Below are 20,719 nucleotides of genomic sequence, written 5' to 3'. Positions count from 1 at the left end.
AGAAGATAATCTTAGCTAAAAGCCAGCCATGAAACTTGCAGAAATCCTATTTTAGTGCCCTTTAGCTCTATACTGATGTGTTAAATAGTTGTAATAAGATTGTAAAGAGTAGCAAGCAATTTGGAATGGAGAGAAATAAATACAAATGAAAGATGAAAGTAGAAAATGTGATTAGAAGTAGTTGTCAGCTGCTGTGCATTCTTACAGATGAGGTTAAAATAGAACCTAGTTTAGAGATCAGGGAGGAGGTAACAGCATGGCAGAAATCTCAATATAATCCTGTTTTCTATTTCTAGTAGTTACTAAAGCTCTCTGTGTTTGTGTGTGTGCATATGCATGCATTTTGTCCTACTTGTTCAGGTGTTACAGCAGTTACTTTATTTTTAAGCTGTATGCTGTAGTCAGATCTTCATTCTATACCAATTAACTAAATTGAAAGAAATGCAATTGTAATTTCCTTACTTGGAAACCGTGTTTCTCAGGTATCAGTATAAAAGGTATGTAGATGTGAATGGTTTCAGTAATAGCACTACACCAATGATGTGAAAGCAAATTTTGTGCTTGGGTTGCCATGCTACATCAGGGATTAGTGTGAGCTCATCCACCATTTACTCCTATAGCATTTCCACCCACTTCCCTCGAGTAACGCTGAGGTGATAAAATTAGATAATCTCAGGGGTGCTGCTGCTGCTGTTGTAGTACCACAGTATTCAGGACTGCCTTGTTTATATTTAAGTATTTACCAGAAAGTGATTAATTTCATTAAAGGCATCTTGGCATTATCTTTTCCCTTAGTCTGGTAGGAGTAACTACTTTACATCAAAATAGGAGCTCAGGTAAAGGTATTAACTGACGAACAAGGACCTTTTTTAGTTGCATTTGTAAACTGCTGCTGCTTGCTGTCTGAAAGGGAACTTTATGTGAAAAAAAATTGTATCATAGAAAGCTGACTCAGAGAACAGTACCGTTAATTTCTTGTATTTTGTGTCTTGGAAAATAATTACAGGTTTCTTTGCCTTAGAATAATCTTATAAATAATACCTTTTCTTGCTCTGCTTAGGCTGTTAAAACTAAAGAAGTTTCAGAGAAGCCTTTAGGCTGCCCAGGGAGGTGGTGGAGTCTCCATCTCTGGAGATATTCAAGACCGGTCTGGACGCCTATCTTGAGTGATATGTCCTAGGGAGCTGCTTTGGCAGGGGGGTTGGACCCGATGATCTCTCGAGGGCCCTTCCAACCCCTACAATTCTATTATTCTATGATTCTTTTAAGTCACTAAAAAAAGTCTACTTCATTGTTACATCTAAGTGTAGCTATTACAGTGTCATAACTAAAATACTGGAGATGTATGAATTTTTAAGTTACAAAACTAAGGGAAAATGTAACTTGGGTAGTATTTACACCCACTGGGTCCTCCCAGCTTTCAAATAAAAAGTTGAAACATTAGAATTCCATTAAGGATCCGAATCTTTAACATTCTTTTCAAGTTCAAATTAACAAATGGAGAGTAGTAATATCATATCTCTAGGACTTGCTGATTTGTAGAATAACTCCCATGTGTGGCAGTCCTCATGAAGTAAGTGACTTTTATTGAAGTGGCAAGCCTTTTTCACTCTGGGTAGTATAAATCTTGATGTAAATAGCTTTTCTGGAGCAGCTTTGGTGTAGAATAGAAGACATGCAAGCTAAATTAATACACAGTACTGCTAAAACAGAAGTGAATAATTTGCAGATTGCAGTAGCTCTGTACATAGGGTTAACCTGCAACAGAAAGTTTGCCTGACATAAGGCAGGTTATAAACTTAAAGCATCATAATTTTTCCTGACTTTATTTTTATATTAATTTTGTATGACTTACTGGGTTCGATCCAGTAATTTACTTGAGTGCTCAATCTAGGAGCCTTAATGACAAAAGTTCAGGTTATCAAATTGTAGTGCCAAATTGTGGCAGGCCCTGATTTCTGGGGTGGAGAATAAAGTATGGATGTGGAGACCTGGTTTGGGAATACTGGAGCATGAGGGAGTATGATACAGAGAGAGAGGTGGAGGGCTTCTTAACTTCTCTCTGCTTTAAGCGTGCTTATGCTGAGCTACTGCCTACAGTTCCTGTTACTCAACAAATCAAATTGGAGAAATCATCTGAGGTTCATCTAAGTCCAGACTTTCTCCCCCTTCTGTGAGTCCACTGACAAGAAAGTTACAGACACTCCTACATTTTGCTTCCTCTTTCTGCCTTTTACTGCTTTCTGGCCACACAAACTGGCACGCTCAGCTCCACGGTGCCTGGTTCCAGCAGGAGGATGTGGAATCTGAGCCTCCCCTGTGCTGGGTATGGGTGTTGCCAGGCTCAGGTAGGATGCAATGCTTTTGTTTCCTAGTCTGGTAACTCTGCTGGGAACAGTAACTGGTGAACTACTTGGGCTTTATAAATAACCTTAAGTCCCATCAGTGTAGTTGCTGCACTCTGTGTTTATGTCAGATTGACCTTAGGGAGTTTATGCAGAAAGATGGTAAATTTTTGGCTCTTGCTGAACGCAAGAGATTTGTTTCTTCAGTCTGCAGACTAGGAAGATGAGGCATCTTCAGATACGCAGGGAATTGTCCATTCAGCAGGGAAGCAAGCTACAGTCTAAACCCAGATGACTCTGTCTTGTGTTGCAATTTCAGAATTAAGTAGCTCTGGTGGTACAAGTGTGTCTCACTCCAAGTGGATTAAGCTGACTTGAAACAAGGTACTCAATTCTGGAACAAGAACATTCAGAAAGAGTGTTACCAAAATGATCAGATGTCTACAGTTAATTCATGAAGTAGATGAGTTCTGTGCAGAAGACTAAGATCTATTATTCCGTAGATGATGTTGCTTGTTAGGAGAAATTTTAGTTAAAAGATGTAGCTCATGGCAGTTGCTGAAGTTATCCTTAACTTCGAGTAGCTCCTGGGCTTTTGGGTTTTTAGGTAAGAAGTAGATAAAATTTCAAATTTTTTAAGGTTTTTTTCCTCCTTTTTCATAGTGAGGGAAGAAGTATCAATAGATGCTCTAACACTGATTTGTGTGTATGTTTTTTAATGGATGGATAGACAACCTTTTCTAAAATAAGTGTGTTCACTTAGCTTGGTTTTTAGTGTGTGTGTTTTTAAATACAGATATAAATGCCTTCTCTTTTTTCCTTTAAGGACAGGTTAACCTTTAGTTTGTGCACCAGTTGTTTTGCCAGTGTTAACATGTTACTGTGGGCAAGGGAATCTGGCACTGTGGCTGCTTCTCTGATGACCCACACCTCTTTTAAACTGGGAATGGAGTCTTTTTGTTCTTTGCCCCTTACTGATTGATTTATTTGTCTTTAATTTCAGTTGCCCCAGAGTAGTCCTTGATTGTTGTTTTCCTCAGTTGGCTTCCAGGTGAAGTTTTGTACAGTATCTTACTGTAAAAAACAGATGCGTGCAGGTGACAACTTGTACGTTACCTATTAACGAGATGTGATGGAGAGGCTCAGGCTTGCAGAAAGGAGGGCTGTGCATTATTTGGTCAATCATAGCCTTAGTTGATGGGATTTGTGTGGAAAAGTAGTTCAGTGTTACAGTTTGATTTTACAGAAATATGATAGAAGTAGAGTTGTTAAAAAAATCTTTGTAGTGGTTTCAAAAGTAATTTCACAAGATCTTGTGGGGGTAGAACAGTGTCTTTGTTTGTCTATTTGTGCAAGACCAGACTATGGATGTGCTGCAGTAACCCCTACAGTAAATTTGAGTACAAATTGCATGTCTTATTTAACAGCAGTGTTGAAAATAATGGCGTCAAATCTTTGCATTTGGATTCAAAGCCGGTAATATCTGTTAGTATGTTTAATTTGAATGTGATAAATGGGAAAGTATTGCTATTGGATTAGGATTTACCTGTCTTGGAGGAAAACAGGCCCCCATAGACAGAGATCACATTCAAGAAAAAGCGTTTGAGAAAAGTCCTCTCGGTCTGAAGGTGGGATGGGAGCTTCATTTTTGCTCGGACCTCACTTCAGGGCATATGAAGTTATGTGGAATGACTTCTGCCTGCTTGCCACCACTCATCTTAGAGAAAATATGTACTTGGCCCTGAAGGATTTATAATGGCGTTGAGTATTTTTGATTACGTTTTTAGAGGCAGACACACAACACAATTCAGGCCAGCCTAAATCAAGAAGACAGAAATGTTAGGTAGAGAATATAAAACAAAGTAACTGTTAAAACCTGTTCAGTCTGTTCATGTTAAACATTTTTTTTTTTCAAACTATTGATACTGAGTAGACTGATCATAGAGCATTTTAAAGTTAAATTTTCATAGGTGTTTTTTGAACTTCATATTTATAAGCTCTCTTGCTCCAGTGAGAGCTCTTTTAACGAGCTTGAGATTTTCTGTTGATACCTGATATATGGGAATGATTAAAAAAATTTCCATCGTAGTTCATGATAGATCTGTAACTTACTTCGTATAGTAGATTGAGTTGAATATAATAAAATAGCTAATTTCTTTCCTAAATGCTTTCAAAACTCCCTGTTTGTACTCAGAATTAGATCAAATTCTTATTATTTGTAGTTTTTTTCTTTTTCTTGTTATGTGGTTATTCAGAATTTGATACGTTTTAGAGACCCATTCTGACTGGGATGTCTCAGAAGTTCCAGAGAGAAAATCCTTTCTGTGTTCTGCAAGCTTTAATTTTTTAAGCCTCTTTTTACATTAAGAATGCTTTGAGTTGAAAATCAGCATTACAGTTAAATTCCTGTGATGCATTTTTAAATATAGTTGTTTTTCAGAGCTGAATCATATTCTGGATGACTGAAAGCAAAACAACTCACAGTAATGCTTCATGTGCTTATGCAGTTGCTCAATAGCAGAAAGTCTCTGCTGGAGACTTGTGCTGCTTACTGTCCAATAGTAAGTGGGATTACTTGCTGTAATTGGTGAACCCAAGGTACTTTTCATTAAATATTGACCCTTCCTCAAGAACTGTTCGCATGAATGGAATGGATACTTCATCCCAGTGCAGGGACATGGGGTAAAAGAGAAGCTGTCTTTGTAGTAGAGACCACCTACCCGTGGAAAGAGAGGAGCATCTCTGTTAGCCTGGCTCATGGTAAAGGCTTGTGAGACGATTCAACCAAGTGGTCATAGTTTAATGTTGCAACAAGCTGAAAAACAGAGAACCCAGCAGTTTGGTCAGTCACAAGGAACATGGTACTTGATTGCAGTCAGGTCAGTTTTAAATGCAGAGCTCAGGTACAGCTGGAAGCAGTGCTGTAAGCAAGGGTTAACTTGCCCTGCCAAAATGCAGTCGACCATGTGGACACACTTATGACATCTTGTGCACTCAGGAGTCGCTGGGCTTGCTAGATAAGTGTAACCTCTTTCTGTTTCTTGAACTCTGGGAATTCTGTCTCTTAGTGATATGCAATGTTAGATATGACTTCATGAGAAGGATATTTGTTTAAAATCCCATTCCCTTCTCTGGAGCCTAAAGTGTTCTTGCTTTAGATTCAGGTTGTTCAAAAACCTGTGGCCAAAGGGAACCCTAAAATTGCCCAAGCACCAGGAAGGCTTACAGACCTGTAGTTTTTTGTATTCACTGTGTAGTGCTCTACAGGGTCAAATGCTGCCTACTCCTTCTCTCAAATTGCAAGTTTTGTAGCTCCCCTTAGTGCTTTAAACAATTTGTAACAAGTGTTGCTTGTTCAATTTGGAAGGTACTTTCAGGTCTTTGTTTGTTTGTTTTTGAAGGAAGTTTTCCCTTGAGGGCCCCCTGGCACTCTGCCATAGGGATTCATGTGCATGCGAATATATGGGTTTTTTTTGGGAATGTCAAAAAGAAACTACCTGTGCAGCAGCAATTCAACTGAAACAATATTTGGTTTTATGCCATGCTGGTTTTATTTTAAAGTATTTTAAAATGCTGAGTGTATATGTGTTTATACAGGATATACAAACAAGTGCTTCCAATCGAGAGATCATGAAGTACCTTACAGAGAATCTTAATGTCTTTATCCCCCTCGATAAATAGTGACACTTGGTAGTAATCTGGCCCAAATCAGGGACAGATCTGGGAATGGAGGCTTTGCTTTTTCAGCCTCAACTGAATGCCCTGACTTGGACTGTTTCCCAGGGATTCACATCCTGTTTGACATAAACTGACTGGATTATGCATTCTCAACCTGTGTGTTGGGGGAAGGGATAGAACTGACTAGATGCGTACTGTTTGCTATTACTCACTTTATGTTGCATGCAGGGTCATGATTGTGATTAAAACCATTACTCACCTCTCCATGAATACTTTGTCTTGAGGGGTGTATCCCAGTTCCAGAGCAGCTGCTCTGACTTTGCAGATCTGCTCTCTCCAACCTCCTACTCATGGGTAGTTGGGAGCTGACTGTAGGAGGTGGGTCAGAGGGACAGAAAGAACTTTTAGTGATAGTTTCTAATTACTTACTTTTCACAAGCCTAACCTTACTTGGATAGTTGTCTTTATGGACACCCACAGGTGTCACCTTGTGACAGGAGATCAGGTTAGCCAAGCAGGACCCGCCTTTCATAGACCCATGCTGACTGGGGATGATCACATGATGGTCCTGGATGTGCTGTCTGGCACAAGATTATCTGCTCCATAACCTCCCCTGGCACCAAGGTCAGACTGACAGGCATGTAGTTCCCTGGATCTTCCTTCCAGACATTTTTGTACTTGGATATTCTGCTTGCTAACCTCCAGTCAACTGGGACCTCCCCAGTTAGCCAGGACTGTTCAAAACTGTTGGGAAGTGGCTTGGTGAGCACTTCTTTCAGCTTCCTCAGCACCCTTGTGTGGATCCCATCCCACTCCATAGACTTGTGTGTGTCGAAGTGGTGTACCAGGTCACTAACCACTTCCTTTGGGGTTATGGGTGCTTCACTGCTCCCCGTCTTCCAGCTCAGGGGGGCTGGGTACGCAGAGAACAACTGGTCTTACTATTAAAGACTGAAGCAAAGAAGGCCTCAGCCTTTTCCTCGTCTTTTTTCTCTATGTTCCTCCCATCATCTGATAACAGATGTAGATTCTCCTTAGCTCTCCATTTGTTGTTAATGTATTTATAAAAATTTTTATTACCTTTTACAGCAGTAGCCAAATTAAGTTCTAGTTGGGCATTAGCCATTCTAATTTATCTCCCTGCATAACCTCATGACATCTTTGTAGTTCTTCTGAGTTGCCTGCCCCTTCTTCAAAAGGTCATAAATTCTCCTTTTTGCCCCTGAGTTTCAGCCAAAGCTCTCTGTTCAGCCAGGCCAGTCTTCCCCATTGTCTCTTCTTTTGGCACATGGGGACAGCCTCCTCTTGCACCTTTAAGATTTCTTTCTTGAAGAATGTACTGCCTTCCTGGACTCCTTTGCCCCTCAGGACTGCCTCCCAGTGGAGGCTGCCAAACAGATCTCCTAATCAGGTCAAAGCCTGCCCTTCTGGAAGTCCAAGGTAGCAGTTCTGCTGACCTCACTCCTTCCTCAAGAATCAAAACCACTCTATCATTTTGGGATCACTGTACCCAAGATGGCCTCCCGCTGTCACATTGCCCACAAGTTTTTCTTTGTTTGCAAACAGGTCCAGCAGGTGCCTTCCCTAGTTGGCTCCCTTGCCAGCTCTGTCAGGAAGTTCTCTTCCACACACTCCAAAAACTTCTTAGACTGTTTCCTTTCTGCTGTATTATGATTCCAGCAGATGTCTGGTAGGTTGAAGTCTCACACGAGAACAAGGGCTAGCAATTGTGACACTTCTCCCAGTTGCTTCTAGAATATTTTGTTTGCCTCTTCATCCTGGTTAGGGGGCATCCAACCCTTATAGTTGTCCTATTGGCCTTTCCCCTGATTCTTACCCATAAACCCTCAACATTACCATTACCGTTACATCTAGAGCTCTAGACAACTAAAACGCTCCCTAAAATATAGGGCTACCCCACCACCTCTCCTTCCTTGCCTATCTCTTCAGAAGAGTTTGTAGCCATCCATTCCAACACTCCACTTGTACAGGTCATCCAACCATGTTGCTATGATGGCAACTGTATCATAGCTTCCTGCTGCACAGTGGCTTCCAGCTTCTCCTGTTTGTTTCCCATGGTGTGTGAATTGATGTAGATGCACTTCAGTAGGGCTACTGATCCCACCACCTTTTTGGGAACAGAAGCCTTAATTCCTACATGACCACTCTCAGGTGCTTCTGTGGTTTCTAACACATCAATAACATAACAATAACAGATCAGTAACATCTTTTCTGCTGGATGGGTCTCTGTTCCCTACCTCCACTGAGATGGCAGACCAGAGAACCTCACTAGCACACTGTCCCTCAAACATCGGTGTGCCCCCAGGCTAATCTCTAGTGAGCCTGGTGTTATCCCTTTCCCCTTACAAATATAATGTAAAGCTTTGTCAGCAAGCCCACATAACTCCTGTGCAATGGTCCTTTCCCTATCTGAGGCAGGTGTCCATGTCTGGCACCAACAGGCCTGGTGTCCTGTAGACCAACCCATGATCAAAAAATTCTGCTGCTGACACCAGGCTTGGAGCCTGGTATTGACCTGCTGTTCTTTCCTGTTTCTTTCATCATAAATCCCTGCAGCTGGAGGGGTAGAGGCAAACATCGCTTGTGTTTCTGATCCCTTGACCAGTCATCTCAATGCCCTGGGATCTCTCTTGATTGCCCTCAGACTCCTTGTTGCAACATCTTCACTGCCTGCCTGAAAAATCAGTAATGGATAATAATCCTGTACCAGGATAGGAAGCTTTCTCTTCATGTCTTTAACTTGAGCCCCAGACCTCCCTGAAGAGCAGGTCCAGTCTGCTTATTTGGCCTTCTGTTCCTCTCAGAAGGGAGTTTCCTATGACAGTGCCCATCTTATTTTCTTTTTGGAAGCAGTTTTGATGGAGGGTGCAGGCTGGCCTAACTTCAGCCACATCTCCAAGCTAGATGAATAACCATCCTTATTGCTTGGTTTCACTCACAGTTTATATATAAATACACTAAGAATTTTCAGAGGGGTAGAACGGTCTTGGTAGAAGCCTGCCCAATATTTCAGTGCTGTCTGCTATTGGACAGTACAGTTTAAATGGGCTGGTCATTAACAACTGCATTAGGCTGGGTACCTCTGCTTTCGGTAGCCCCACAGTCTTGCTGCTACACAAACCCTGAGTTGTAGCCCTACCCTCCTCTTCCTGCCGCAGCAACCTTTGCTGTCCCTGTTTCCCAGCCCCTTGCTTACCCTGTTTTAGCCATCCTGAGCTGCTGACTGGAAACACGCAGCTCTTCTGCCAGGTGATGGGTCGGAAATACTTCCGGGATCTCCGTACTGCCTGGGTGTGTTTGCAGAGATAAACAGATTTCATTGAGTTTAATGGTGCCACCTGAATTATGGTTGGGTGCGGTTAAGAATATTGTATGGTTGAGCAACAACAAACACCTGATCTAAAAGGGGTTTCATCCCATTAAAAAAATCCTAAAAAAGACTGTTAAGCTGATATGATGGATGAATGGAATGCAATGTTCCTGGTATGCTGTGGAGATTAAGGAACACAAGTTTATTATGTTTGTCAATGAAAATGTCTTTATCCCAGCAAATGCAGGCTTTGTTTAGAAAGAAGGTCTATATGGGATGCTGTAATTCAATTAGCATTGAGGCTGTGTGCAGAGTGCTTGAGTTTGTTCCAGAAATGATTGCACTGTGTGTGAGAGAGGACTGTAACTTGAAATTAAAAAGAGGGAAAAGGGATGTAGTGCTGGAACTTGCAGATACAGTTTGCTCATTGAAGAAGTGGGTGCAGGTCAGCTATGTAGCTCTTCAAAGATCTGAATGTGATCGATACTGCAAAAGAACAAGGATGTGTGAAGCCAGGCTGGAGTGTGCTGACAGCAAGGCTACTTGGGAAAAGTTACACCAAGACGTGGTATGCATTCAGCAGTTTTCTGTATAATCCTCCTCTGTTTTACAAACTAATATATTCCCCAGCAAGGTGCACTGGAGAGAAACATGCCAGATGCCTTCATCTGCAGAGGGGAAGGAGAGGCAATCAGAAGTCTGCTGCGTGCTGTGAAATCTCTGGGTACTGACAGTGTCTGCACGGACTTTCCATAACGTTTTAAGGAACAATCGGTTTTCCTGTTGTCTGGGGTGACCGAATGCAAGCAGAGGTTTTGAAAGAGGGCAGTAGCTTGGGTATTTTCACACTGGTTAAAATCCTGCTGGTTTGCATGGTTTCTGGTTTTATTTACTGATACCAAAGTACTGGTGACAAACTGGCTCCTCCAGACCAGACAAATTCTATTTTCTTTTATTAGCGCACATCATTTTGCCTCTGACAAAGAAAGGCCAGGCTTCTGATAATGTAGTGAAAGAACCTGGGGCAGAGTGGTGTCTGGTGCTGCCTCCATCAAAGAGGAGGAAAAGGACAAAATTGCTGGCCTTGATCTGAATTGAACGGGGTCGCTTGCAAAAGTAGCGAGTGAGAGGGCTTTTTTCTTTCATTTTTATTTTTTTTAATTCTCTCCCTCCTACATTTCTGTTGACCTGAGTAGGGAAAGAATTTTCTTTCTCTTTAGAGAGATGAATAATAATAAATGGGATAATCTGCTCCAAGAAAAGCAGGAGGGTGAAGCTAAAGCTGTCCCATGGGAGCTCTATTTTTCCCCCCAGAAAAAAGTTTTCATCATGCAAATTCTAAAAGCCAGCAGCCATCAAAGGGGAAGGAGAAACAACAAAATGCTGCTTCCTTGTCAGTGTGGACTAATAATTCTTCCAGCAGCTGCACTCCTGGGTGCAGCTTCTTAGCTGCAAATACTGCGTGTCCCAAATACAGATGTTTTTGTCTGAAACTTGTTCAGTTCTTATTTTAGATAATCAGTGCACATACTGGTGCTTGGATCAGTATGAAACTTGTCTATAGCTGTTAGCTAAAAGTCCTTTCCACTGGCTTAGCATGCTGTGTATCATCACACCATGTATTATTGCACTGTTGTAGCTGGAGTGACGCTTGGTTCGCAGACATTGCGATGATCCTTTTGACTTAGATTGGGCTGATGTGTGTTTTATAGTTTCAGGGGCTGTTGAATTCAGTGGTGACCCCAATGAGGTGACTTCTGCAGAATTAAATCTTCTCGTACTGCCTTGCATTAATGTTTTTGTTTTAAATAACCTCTGCATTTGGTTATTTGGTGGGAAAGCATGGCCAAATGTTTTAAAGAGGTATCAAAATGAATTTGTTTTGGCTGACAGTACATTTCCTGCATAATCTCATCCAGGAGGGATATAAAGTGTGGTACCTGTTCATAGAATCATAGAATGGTCTGGGTTGGAAGGGACCCCAAGGATCATAGAGCTCCAACCCCCCTGCCACAGGCAGGGACACCAACCTCCAGGCCTGGATCTACACAAGGCTGCCCAGGGCCCCATCCAACCTGGCCTTGAACACCTCCAGGGACGGGGAATCCACTACCTCTCTGGGCAGCCTGTTCCAGCACCTCACCACTCTTTCTGTAGAAAACTTCCCCCTAATATCTAATCTAAACCTTCCCTCCTTTAGCTTTAGTCCATTCCCCCTTGTCCTGCCATTATCTGCTCTTTTAAAAAGTCGAATCCCCTCCTGCCTATAAGCTCCCTTCAGGTACTTGAAGGCTGCAATGAGGTCCCCCTGCAGCCTTCTCTTCTCCAGGCTGAACAAGCCCAGTTCCCTCAGCCTCTCTTTGTAGGGCAGGTGCTCCAGCCCTCTAATCATCCTTGTGGCCCTCCTCTGAACCCTCTCCAACAGTTCCACATCCTTCTTGTATTGTGGGCCCCAGATCTGGACACAGTACTCCAGATGGGGCATCACGAGGGCAGAGTAGAGAGGGACAATCACCTCCCTGTCCCTGCTGGCCACTCCTCTCCTGATGGAGCCCAGGATACCATTGGCCCTACGAGCTGCAAGAGCACACTGCTGGCTCTGCTCAGAGCCTGGACCCTCAGCACAGCACAGCTTCCAGTTCCCGAGCCCATCATTCCCACCAACCTGAACAAGCCGGTTGGTTTTGCAAGGTCCATGGGACAAGGGGTCACCTTGGGGGTTGATGGAATAAATGAAGGTGCCATGCGCTGCACAAAGCTCTCCCCAGGCAGGCTCATGCGGAGGCCTCAGAAAGACTTCAGAGTCCCTTGTCTGTTTCGACTCTGTGTGAAGTGTAAATTAAATATGTGTGTGTGTATGCTGCTCAAACTACTTGATGCTATTCCTGCTACACTGGGATTCTTTTACATTGGGAAGTTAATGATTTAATCTGTGGTTATATCAACCGAACAAAGTAGTTGCACAGTGTTGCTGGATTTAATGTGTTGAGTTTCCACATTTATGACTTCTGATTCCAGTCCTGTCTCCTGCATGGCAGCAAAAAAAGGTAACAAAGCTAATTTTAAAATTCTAGAATCATTTCTGGACTAATAATTCCAAGATAATGATAACAATTTAAGAAGTGCCTGAGAGGGTTTTGTACCAAAAGTCTTACTGAAAGCTAGCGGGTCTTGTGCTCTGCTTGCTGATGCTCTGGACTTCGAGATTCAGGATTCTCAGTGCGTTTCTCAAAAGTCTGGCTCCTGCAGTCAAGGCATTTTCTTTGTTCTTCTTTCTCCCTCTCCTCCCTCCCCCCACTTTGAAGTTATATTTCTGTTCCTTGTAAAGAAAAGGTTGAAAACACAGAAGTGAGGAAACGTGAAAGGCTCAGACATAAGCCGCAAATATAAATATTTCTAGATCTTCTTCATGACTTAATAACAGCCTCACAGTTCGTGCTTGGCCTGATGTGTGTCTCTGAAGGCTGGAAACCGGTCATGGTCAAAGTCTTGAAAATGACACCCCATGTTACATTTCAATCACAGAAGATGCAGTTACGATGACTTTAGGTAAGGCAGACTTGTAATCCATGGTTGTAGCTGCTGTAGCACACCGCTTGCTTTCTATCTTCATAGGAACATTTAAATTCCTTTCTTAATACCTCTAGCAACTTCACCCAGCTTTCTGCAGTTGCACTCAGATGTGTCACAGAAGCTCCAAGCCAACCACAGCGTGTTCTTCAAGTGTCATAGAGCAAGATCTGAAGCTCCCAGGCCAGCAGAAGCTGGAAGCTCCATGGGATGGCAGAGGAAGTCTGCTGGCTCCTGGGAGAGAGCGCATCTGGCAGCAGTACGCAGCCCCTCGTCAGCCGGAAGAAATACCAGCCTGGCACAAGGCTTCCCAGAATGAGAAATGTTAGAGGAACAAGGAAGGGTGAGGCAGGAGCGTTTCAGGGCTAAAGGGGGGTCTTAGAGGACAGGATCTCCTCACATCGTGATATATTTAGCTCATGAAGTCTGCTGTGTGAAGGGCAGAATGAAGACATGTAAAACTGATAGTGAAAAAGAGAGGGTGAGCTGCTGAAAACATCCATGGATCAATAGGAAACTGAAAGGAGAAAGTCACAACAACTACCAAAATTGTCTCATTTTTAAAATGCTTTTAATTAAAAATATATAAATATATAACATCAAGAATAATTTATTATGATAGAAATAAAATAATTAAAAATGGAGATTAATTTTCATGCCATTCCACAATTATCCTTGACAAACACTATTAATTTGACCCAAACAATAGCAAAGAGGCTTTGTGGGTATCAGAGTATGTGATTTAGACCTGAATTACTTGTTTCAGTCATCACAATGAGAGGACAATAAGAGGGAACATGACAAAAATATCGAAAACAATGAATAGGGCTGCACATAATTTTGGCTCTGATATTTTTATACTGACTCTCATGGTAGTTTGTGGTTTGCTTAAAGCGTCAGCTCCCAGATTTGTGGAGTAAGTAAGAATCTAAGATTTCGTTACAGAAAAATGGGTTTCTAATTTTCATGATTGCAAGAAAACAGAGCAAGAAAAGGAACTAAAATACACCTTTTGGGACACAAGTTTGTACAAGTGTTAACTCAAAATCTAAAGTCTACCTTTTTACTCTAAAAAAATATAAATAGATCCGAAGGCACACAGCTAGGACTTGATCCTGTCACTGCAGCCCAGGTCCCTATTTATAGTGGATTAGTTACTCAGATGGATGTTGGGAAGCCTTGTATCCCTTCCTTTCCTCTTGGCAACATTCTTTTGAAGCCTGGAAAACAACATGCCTCTGCCGTCTGCTTTGCTTGCTTTTTCCTTCAGGAGATGCTGACGAGCCCAGCGTCTGATTTCAGTTCTGATCTGGAATAGCTCCAGGGATGTGCGCGAAGCCATCCCGCTGCTTCTCCCCTCCGCACGGGACAGGCGGTGGTGGGTAGGAGAGTCAGGACTATTGTTCTCCTTCCCTCCCGCAGCAGCAGCCAGCATTGTTTGGTTTTATTTACTCCCCTCTCTCTGTAAACCAGCAGGACTCGCTGCAGAGGGACGCAGCAGCTCCCCCTAGAATAAAAGGGATGACTTAGGAGAGCTCCCACTCCCAGCTACCCAGGCAGGCTGAGGGCCCCCAGCTCCTCGCCCTCTGCACCTCAGTGTAAATGTACAGATCGATATAATCAACGCTTTTTCTCCTTCACGTGGTACCCCTCACAAGTTGTATGTTCCAAGGTGGCACTGAAAGTGTAATTAAAATAATAAAGCAAAGGGGAAAATCCCGTGTTGGACCCTTCCTTAGCATTAGCTAAGTGGAAAATTCATCTTGTAAAACGTTCCTCGAGCAGGTTTGCTGTGTCACTCACTGGAACTGGGAGAGCTGGTGCGGCTTTGTTCCTCTCCTGCCCTGTGGAAGTTTGGCGTCACTTACAGGAAAGGCTGATGTATGAGGAGTTACAGAATGTCCTTCTTCCAGGGAAAATGTTATGAGCGTTCTTTGTTCATTACATTTCCTTGGTACCTTCATGGCAAAATACAGCGTGTGGGAAGTTCTGCTGTATGCTGGAAGACCCATGTACAATGCACCTAGGCATATTTTAAAAAATTCAAGATTTTTAACACGTGTTATGCATGGACAAAAAAAGATCACTCCCAATTCTGCCAGTGACTGGAATCAAACACCAAACTTGAAAAAGTTTCCTTCCAGGTTCTTGTGCTTCCCAGTGCCATGTTTGTGGTCGCCTTTACTAAAGAAACCACATCCACCATTTATCTTTTCTAACAGAATGGTGTTTGTGTTGCTTGAAAGGCAATTAAATCATTTTATAAATCACCCACCCCCCAGGTCTGTAAGAAGAATTTTTTTGTTTGGGAGCAGGTTGATGGTGCAGTTATTTGTATTCAGAAGCCCTTCACATTGCAAACTCCACAGCATAACCAAGCCAGAGAAGTGGAATCAAGTATGGGAATGAAGTATGTTGCAAACTGATGTGGACAATCACTGCAACTGAATCGGCACCGTGAAGTGCCTGATACCACCCATAGGAAAAAGCACAACGGCACCCAACATTTTCTGCCACCTTCACATTGTCCCAAATGCTCCTGACCTCTCGTGGCTGGAACATTTGCCTTTGTCTTTTGTAGACAGGAAAAAGCAGTGCAAGGCCCAGTTTCACCCATCCCGTTCCTTGTGCCAAGCCTTGGTGTATTTTTGGCTTGGCAGATTGGCAGTCCTGACTAGTATAAAGTTGATCCATGTGGAAATCCACCCTCTTTTGACAAAGTTGCATTCCAGAAGCTGAGCAAGAACGCTCCCCTTCATTTTGTAAGGCTGGAGAGAGGTGGGAGGGTAACATCAAGACGCAGCCACTGTGCTTTGCAGCCAGAAGAAAAACTTTGGTGCTTGTTGATACCCGATTACTCAGTGTTCACCAGGAAACAGAAAGCATCTAAAATCCTATCAAAACCACTACTTTATTGTTCAGAAGTCAGTGTTTTGATAAGTAAATACACAGCCTGATTTCTTTTTCTGCCTCCAGACACAGTGACTTCACTGATGGGCATGAGGCATTCCTGGAGGAAGAGCTCGGAATCAGTGGTGCTGCGTGCAAAGGCGATCCAATCCGTGGGGAAGAGACGCAGCTATAAAATGGAGAAATGGTTAAAGCACTGTGCAGCGAGCCTCTCCCCTGAACAATCACACTGTACTCGCTTTCCCTCTCGCCTCTCAGAACTGCTGCCTTGGGGAGGTACAGAATTACCATTGCCATAAACCGTAATCAGGGTCAGATGTGCAAAGGGAAAGGCCTTGCTCAAATATCAAAGGGGTCTTAAACTGCCAAAACAGAGCAAGAGAGAGAAATCCCGAGGGCACCAGGGATGTAATTTATGACTGACCTTCATTTTAACTGGGAAGTGCGTGCTCTTGAATGGCAACACTCCCATGAATGCATGTTTTGTTTTGTTTCGGCTCGTTGGGAAGCCTTGCTGCAGCAGAATCGATCGAGGCTCCTGAACAATGAGCCGGGGATGAGGAATCACGTATGCATTCCTGAAACATTTTTCTGAGTTGAATGCCTCTGAGCAGTGACAGTGCCTGGCTTTGTCATCCCCTCTGCCACGGCACTGCCTTCCGGGGCTCGTTTCTTTGTGTTTGCATCATCGCTTGCCTAAACAACTCCACATTTTCTGCATTCTCTTAACCCAGTTGTCTGGATTTGGGAGAGAAACGAGATAAAAACTCTTCAAGGGGATTTTGCTGCCATAGGAGCAGTTGGTGTCTGGAGGAGTTCTCATGATTCAAAGGCCAAGCACTACAAGGGAAAATAAATATCAGATCTTCGCAGTCAAATATAAACCCGCAGCATCGCGGTGCCTCAGCCTCCCATGCAGTGCCTCCCTTTTATATTTCTCAGGGTAGCATTTGACTGTGGACCCTCTGCGCTTCAAAAAAGTTTAGATTAAAATCTAGTTCCAAGCTTATCTTTGAAATGGACCCAAACTGTACACTAGGGTTTGGGGAAATTCAGATCCCAATTTCCATCTGTATTTTGTGGCTCCATTCCAGCCATCATTTGAAACAATGATGCTTAGCTGCCATCAGCTGAAGTCAAGTACTGGGTTCCCCTGGCTTCCCATAGGATATGCTGTACTAAAGCAAATACTCACTTTCACAATCTCAGACTTGTGTTCTGAATTTTTTAAAATCCCCAATTAAACACTTTTGTGATGAAAAAGCTTATTTTTTAAGTTCTGCCTTACAGTTAAGATGAGCTGCAAGGAACAGCGGTGCTTAGTGGGTGCGATGAAGAGCAGTTTGTTGGGAAAACCTGTTCAATTGTCCATTCTGAAGAAATCTCTCACCAAGACAGTAGCTATTCCTAAAAAACTCTTCTTGTCTGGTAATCAGGAAAATAGAATCTGTCATAAACGTCACAACTCCTTCAGTTTCCCCTCTCAACTTCCTCTGTGAACAACCAGGAGTATGTGTATGAAACTAACTTTAAAAAAACCCCAACAAACCAACAACCTCAAAACAAGACAGGTTTGGTGTCTGATGCAAAACAAACTGATCTTTTAAACCGAGCTTTTCCAGGTAGAAAACCCTTTGGAGTTGATCAGATGGGAGTATTTAGGCTACTTTTTCATCACTGCAACATGTTGTTTTGCAACTCAAAATATGTCCATTTACCGTAAATACAGAGATGTCTGCAATAAATTAACTGCAGAGCTTTGGAAACACAGATGGTATTTCTTCCACTTTCCCAAAGGGCTGCGTTTGCTCCAGAGAACGTGGAGATTTCAGTGCTCTCGGTATTCTTAGGAGCCTGTTCATTCCCATCAGTTCTACTTCACTGAGAAGAGATAAAATCTGATTTACAGTTTATCTGCAATCAAGCAAGGAGATTAAACAATTTATTTTGTCACTTGCAATATGCTTCTCCTGCCTCCAGCCTTTAATTTTGAAATCAGAACATCTGCAAAGGAGCGGATGAAGATGGCGCAGCCTGGCAGCCGGGCCTCAGCTCTCAGTACATTTAGGATGGGAAAAAATACACACCGGTGGCGTGACGTAATAACTGACATCATAACTACAATTTGTTCTTCCCGAGTCCCTTCTTCTTCGGGACTGGGCGGTTTGCCCCGGCTGCCAGGAGGTGGCACGATGGTCCCGCCGCTGCCGCCGGCCGCCTCCCGCCTCCCGCCCGCCGCCGGGGCGAGGCGCTGCCGCCCGCGTCCCTCCCGAGCTGGCTGCAGAGCGCCAGGCCCTCCCTCAGCCCGCAGCGGCAGGAGGCTTCACAAGCCGCGGGGCCGTTTCCAGCACCTTTTTTTTTCCTTTTGGAGATGCACCCTGTCAGGGACCTGATCTGGGGCCGATCCCCCGGCGAGCGCCGGCGAGGGAACGGCACGCAGAGCCGGACCTGTCTTGTTTTGATTTAACACGCACAGGAGTGAGCATGTGCGGCATGCCGTAGTGATCTCTGCTTTAGCTGGTATTCACGAGTGTCTTAAGCTTTTTTGGAACTTTCTCTCCTTATTCTGTCGCCAGAGACTGAAGTTGGGACATCCCGGCGAGGGCAGAATCGCCGCGCCCTTTGCCATAAGCAGGGCCTGAAGGACACAACTGGGCGTAGGCCCCGCGTTCCTCCCACCCAAGGCATCGGAGTGAGAGGGCTAGTGAGGAGCCCGCTAGTCTTTGCTTCCCTCTGGAGCTGATGGATAGATCTGTCGTCTCCAAAGAGTGATTCCGCACACACAGGGCTATCGAAACAATCCATGCAGTTAGTCCCACGCCTGGGGCGGGGGTGGGGAAAGAAGATTCAGATTTTGGCGGCAATAAAATGCAACATACTTTTTGCATAGCCCTGTGACGCTTAAAGGCCCCTTCAAACTGCACATGGCAGAGCAAAAATCAGTACCCCCTCGTTTGTCATGTTAAAACACACACAAGGTGGCTTTAGATCTAACTTGCCAGGGACCAGCTGTTAAGAAGTGACGGAAATATTCTCGTGGCAGAATTATCATCGCTCGACCGGCAAAGCCTGCAAACAAACCCAGGGAGGAATTCAGGAATTCAGAAACCTCTTAAGCTACAAAGTCTTGCTGAAAGCAGACCGAGTGCTTCACACATTACATTTAACAATGTTTATAATAAGCAAAAGGTGACTTTGGGGCCAAGACAAGGGCAGAGTGGCAATCTGTGCAAACTGCTCCCGCCTGGCAGAGCAGAGCGCTTCCCCCTGCCGCCCCACAGATTCCTTTGCTGTCTGGGATTCCTCGAGCCTTTCTGGTTTGACACTTTCCTTGCTGTTTCTGGGATCAGAGCAAACATGTTTGAAATGCTGATCCTTTACAACTCAGTTCCTGTAGTACTGCATATGCCTTTAGGATCATTCATGGCTGCAATCCTAAAGGTGTTCAGCAGCTCAACAAAATCAGTCCAAATTTCACAGGAGCTTTTAAAAGTCCAGAAGGATGCCTACCGGCGTGTGCAGGCACCTAAAATCCTTTCATAATTTGGTCCTTGCTTTGGCCACTTGCTACTCTGTTCCTCCAGACAATTGATGATGAAGCAGGATTCAAATCAGGTTTTAAATCTCCAGACAGCCTGACTGCAGGACCTTGTGTGTGTTGCTCGAAGGACAGACTTTTTTTGACACATTCAACATTTTGTTTCCATTTGAGATTTTTCTACCTGTTATATTTAATCTTTTCTTATTCTGCCCACAGATACATTTGTTCTTTCCTGAACCAATAAAAAGAACTTGGCTAACAGCATCGTCCTCAGTGACATGGGCTCTGGCTTCCTCAAGGAGCTGTGTGACATCCCCTTGAGTCCTCACCAATGTCAAGACAGGTAGTTCAGGGTGGACAGGAGAGAGAACGAGCCATCAGCAGAGCTGGTCCAATAAATCAGCCTGATCCAGCAGCATCTGTGAGAATGGCTGCAAGAACACAACCTACAGCTTCCAGCCAGGAAGAACAGGGGCAGAACATCTGGAGGTAAACGCAATCCTGATCAGGATAATACATATTTTACTGGTACAGCCTCCACTGCAGGTTTGGCTACAGGCAGCACTGGGGAACTCACCAGAGGAGAGGAAATCATGGGCAAATGGTCACTGTGCAGACCCAGTCCAGACTGGCAGCTGCTCGGCAGGAAGGAGCTGTGCTTGCTGTGGGGTGCATGCTCAGACCTCTTGGGTGGTTCACAGACCTTCCAGCTGTAGCACTGGACTTCCACGGGACCAAAACCATCCCATGTCACAGGACATCATCTCTTGTGGCATCAGATCTCACTGTGTCCCACCAACTGCGGAATAAACCTGAAGCCCTATGGAACTTGAGGTGGGCAGTCTCTTGTTTGACATTGACCTGCTGGTTACAGTAAGCAGGGATGCCACCAGAAGCAGCCATGGAAAAAGGAAAGCAGCACTCGGTCAAAATGAAAATGGGAATTCAAAGAGGAAGTGGTCGGTATTTGCTCATACCAATTGCAGACCTTACTTTCTCTTTGCTCCCTAAGTCAGAAAAAACTGTCTCCAAGTGTGTGAAGCAGACTCCTAGCTGGCAAAAGCTGGTAAGTGCATGTGGTCAGTGGTGTGGAGAGCCTGCAAGTGTTCGTTGCACCAGGAACAAAACATGTTGTGGTACAGGAACCTGCATAGGGACCACATGTTAGCCAAGTCTCATTTAGCTCCTGCTTTGTGTAAGCCCTTGTTTTCTTTGCAAAAAAGTGAAATCCACTGATATTTCATTTCCTTTTTTGCAATGAGAAGTTTGGTATTTTGAGGATGTGGCCGACGCTGATGAAGAAGGCTTTGGTGATGAGCATGACCATTAGGGAAATGACAAAGG

The sequence above is a fragment of the Gallinula chloropus genome (genome assembly GCF_964237585.1).
Source record: "Gallinula chloropus genome assembly, chromosome: 2".
In the NCBI taxonomy this organism is placed as follows: domain Eukaryota; kingdom Metazoa; phylum Chordata; class Aves; order Gruiformes; family Rallidae; genus Gallinula; species Gallinula chloropus.
This window is presented reverse-complemented; position numbering follows the sequence as displayed.